This window comes from Octodon degus, unplaced genomic scaffold, assembly GCF_000260255.1.
Source record: "Octodon degus isolate 3935 unplaced genomic scaffold, OctDeg1.0 scaffold00054, whole genome shotgun sequence".
Classification (NCBI taxonomy): domain Eukaryota; kingdom Metazoa; phylum Chordata; class Mammalia; order Rodentia; family Octodontidae; genus Octodon; species Octodon degus.
In genome coordinates, this window is record NW_004524630.1 from 12,114,565 (window position 1) to 12,118,924 (window position 4,360).

A 4,360-nucleotide genomic window follows, 5' to 3' on the forward strand; every position below is an offset into this window, starting at 1 on the left:
GGCCCCCTGTCCCATTACAGATGACAATTCCCACAGCTACTTGGACAGGTATTTCTTTCTCCCTTTGCCATTAGTATTTACATTAATTATTATTATTATCATTGGTACTGGGGATTGAACTCAGGGCCTTGTGCTTGGCAGGCAGGTGCATAGATCAGTGAGCTATCTCCCCAGCCCAACATTAATCACATTATTTGTAGGTGTAAAGTCATATTACATAATAGGAAAATATTCTTTCAAATAAACTATATAAAGATAAAATACACTTCAAAAGCAGATGTTTTTTATTATTTATTTATTTGGTACAGGGTCTTGCCACACAGCTTGGACTCATAGTTATCATCCTGTCTCAGCCTCCTCAGTGCTGGCATTACAGGCGTGTACCACCATGCCCGGTTTGGGTGACTGGGGCCAGCCCAGCATGCAGTACTGGAAATCAAACCTGGATCTTTGGCTTGCCAGGCAGCCCTTAGACTGCTGAGCTATCTCCCCAGCCCAGGGTTTTGGTTTTTTTTTTCCCCAGGGTTGGTTTTCTATTTGTTTTGCAATATTCTGTAAAGTGCAAGAAACCCTAAGCAAAGTGTGAAAACTACTCTCTAGAACCAGTTCAATTACAACAGCATTTGCATAGCAAGATTAAGAGGAAGTTCAGCACTTCAGTTTCCTTAGGAAAAGGATGGAAGAGGATCTTCCCATTCAAATTTCTTTTGGGCCACACGCCTGCTTTCTTCAAGAATGGCGGCTGATGCCAAATCTCCAGTAACGAGTCTTGAGCAGTGAATGAGCCTGTCGAGGTCTTCAAGGGGAGTATCATCATTACAGGAGTCTGTCTGAGTAGGTTCTTCGGGAGAGTCCGTGAGGTACACACACTGGTTCTTCGCTGCTCCTCTCTGAACTGCAAGACCCAGGTGACTGACAGATGTTTCAGCCTTTGAAAGGGAGAAGGTGGCACAGGAGAAACCAAGGAGAATCCAGGTAGTGAGGTGAAACACCTCAGGCGTAAACTCGGCGTTCGCTACCTTCACACATTCCTCAAGCGCTGTGGTGGATATTGCAGTGGCATTCAGTCGGGAGGAGGCTTCCCTGACATTCTCTGCACTGGGAGCGAGCGATTCTCCTCCGGGCGGACAAACTCCTGCACAGCACGCACCTGCTGCAGCAGGAGCTCTCGGGCGGGCGAGGCGGAGGCCAGGCATCCTGGCTTTCAGAGAGTCACTGGTTCCACGTATTTACTGGCCTCATGTAGCAAGGCTGCTTTCCTGGAATGAATGTTTGCGAGATGAACTTTAATTTCTTTCTTGTTCTTTTCTTTTTGAACTTTAATTTCACAGACTGGCATCTTTATCCTTTCTTTGTTCCCCTTGCAAATGCCATCCGGGCTCTCTGCTTGTCTTCCTTGAACTTGTTATTTTTTTCCCGGATGAAAGGGGCGGAGCAATAGTGCATGTATAATATTCCTGATAAGTAATTCTATCTGTTTTGTGGAAAAGTATTTTGAAATTATATAAATATCTTATTCCTCCTCAGACTTTTAGTTTGGTCAGCTTTTTCCTTAATGAGGTGCAGTGTTATGCCACCCTTTGTGTCTGACGCTCAGAGCTTTCCACCCTGGCCAGCCGGAGCTCCTTCACACCGTCTCTGCTCTCCGCAGATGCTCTCCTGTCGCTGTCGGACCCTCTCACTTCCAGGCAGGCCAAGACACCCAAGGCTCACCTTGGCTTCCTCTGCTCTCCCCGGAAACAGTCACTTCTCGGCAACTCTGGTCCCTTTCATTAGAGACTGAAAGGGGAAGCTAAGGTCTGGGGCTGCATGTGCCTGTGGGGGTCTCTGATCCCAGAGCCTCCTGCTGGGCTGCGCCAGGGGCCACATGTAGGCACACATGCCTGTCCCTTTCCAGGGCCTTCATCACCAAGAAGATCCAGGACCCGCACTGCCACCTCTCCTTGCAGCTCCGTACCTCAGCACTTGTTCACTTGCAACTCCTTTTCCCCGCAATGCCAAACCTGGCGCCTGCTATCCTTAATACACTTAGCCGCGCTATCCCCCCTGCCTGTGACCAACCTCGCATCTCTACCAGTGCCCTCCTGCGTGGACACACTCTAGGTCTATGCCCTGGCATCTCTCGCCATGCCACCCAGTGCTGCACCCCTCCCTCAGCTCACCTGAGCTCTACTCCCAGGCTGGCAATGCCTGCTCCATGTGGATTCTGACACCGTGTGGACACCTCCTCAAGCTGCCTGGGGTCCAGCACCTCCCACCCCCAGCCACTGAGGTGTTTGGCATTGCATTGTTCAGGAGGTTACGGGAAGGAAGGGGAAGAGGCAGAGGAAGAGTCTGCCCCATAATAATTATAACAGACCATTTTATTATGTAGCTCAGTGATGTTCCCAAGATTGATCTTTATAATGCCAATTCATTCCACTGAACTATCAAGATTCAAATACAATTAAAGTTGACCTTTGACAATCACTGGGAGGAGATACAGTGTGTTCCCTAGAACTCCACAAGCTTGAAATATTTAGGAAACTATCAAATGTAGCAACATCCTCTCTTCATTCTTTGCACCATAGAGTTTTTGAGCTTCCTTTTTATGGTCAAGGCTTAGGACACACATGAATCTAGTTACGTATAACTGATTGGTCAGCATGTGTATTGGGAGCCTCCCTGCGCTCCCCACCATGAACCAAGTGAACATCGTACTGTACACCTTCCACCAGAGTTTCAGGGACAGTATGTGCTGAGCGCACTGCCGCCCTCTACTTCCGCAGGAAGAAAGAAGACTCAGGCTGTGTTCACGCCTCCACCATGCATACTTTACGGACACAGGTTTATCTGCGCCTTGTGACATTCTGAAAATGCACGCCTGTGCTATAGACCTTGTTGGCACCTGGAAAAGCTCTGGCTACTTGGAGTCCGGGGGTGTCTCCTCATGCTTGTGCAGTGATGAGCAGATGGCTGCCAGAAACACCGTAATGCCCACTTGGGAGGAGATCGCATTTGATTCCCTGCACAAATCTACAGCAGATGGAATCTGGGGACCCTGGCGAGGCTGCCCATCCCCCTCCGTGAAATGCATCTTTTTTCTTAGTTTTTTTTTTTTGTATTCTAGGGAAGGGTCTACAGGGTGTTCAGGGTCTCACTACCAGATTGGACTCTGCCTGTTTACAGCCTCCCAAGAGCTGGGATTACAGGCATGCGCCACCATGCCCATCTAAATAGGCATCTAAATAAACATCTAAAATAGGCAAAAATGTGGTACAAGTTACACAAATGCTTCTCAGGGTCCAAATTTTCCTTTAAAAGAAGTATTATGTACCCTGAATTTAAACTCTTTCTTGCTTGGTATTGAGAAGTCTTTTAACCAATGTGGTTTTTTTTTTTTTTTTTTTTTTTTTAAAAAAAAAAAACCACGTTCTTGTAAATAGTCTTCAGGAAAAAAATATCAACTCATAATATTTATTTATTTTTGTATTTTAGGGAAAGGTCAACAGGGTCTTTAGGATCTCAGTACTAGATGGGACTCATAGTGATCCGCCTGTTTACAGCCTCCCAAGAGCTGGGATTACAGGAGCTGGCCCTCATGAAATGCCTCTGTGAGGATGTATAGCAAGTGTTTCATGTGTGCATGCTGTAGCTTCTCTAACCTTGCCCAGACTTTTGGGCCCACCTGGGAGTGGGGGTCCTAATTGCAATGATCTATTATTTTATATGAAGGAATGACACTCTAGTCAGGGTTGATGGCAGGGCATTTAATTTTATTTATTTATTCTATTTTAGAAGTTTTTTATTTTAATTTTATTGAGAAACAAATATGAATGAGACAGTTTCAAAGCTGATTAATAGGACAGTTTTGATAATCAATACATTGTACATTGTTATCTTCTTGTTCTCTCTGTGGTTATCCATAGTACAAGAAGCAGACAGGATATCCTGTCCAAACACTATTAGTACACCTCTTTCTTCTCATTGAATTAAGCGAAAGTAGCTGTATATCTATCCTATTTTGTATATATAAATACAAAATGATCTTTCCTTTGTATCCTCCTTTTTTTTTTTGTTTAGTCTTGTCAAAGGTGGGTATTCTATTGGCATCTAAATACTATAGGTGTTTGAATTCAGCTAAACAATCCAACACTGTCTAGAAGTCTATAATATTAGTGGGTTATCCTCAGAAGTTATTGACTTGAGCCTTTTACAGCTCATCATATTAATATGGCTTTACTTTATATACTTGTTTTTATACTTTTCTGCTGGATGGTTAAGACCAAGATAAAGCAAGACCTATATAATAAGAAATGTAACTTTTGTATATGATAAGGTCAGTCAAGTACCCTCAGGATTTATCCTGTAGCCCTGTACC

The 4,360-nt window shown here is 44.7% G+C and overlaps 1 pseudogene; it reads right to left on the reverse strand.

Annotated features, from left to right (window-relative positions):
• Positions 1 to 665: 665 nt before the first annotated feature.
• LOC101592044 overlaps positions 666 to 4,360 on the reverse strand; it is a 16,628-nt pseudogene continuing 12,933 nt past the window's right edge.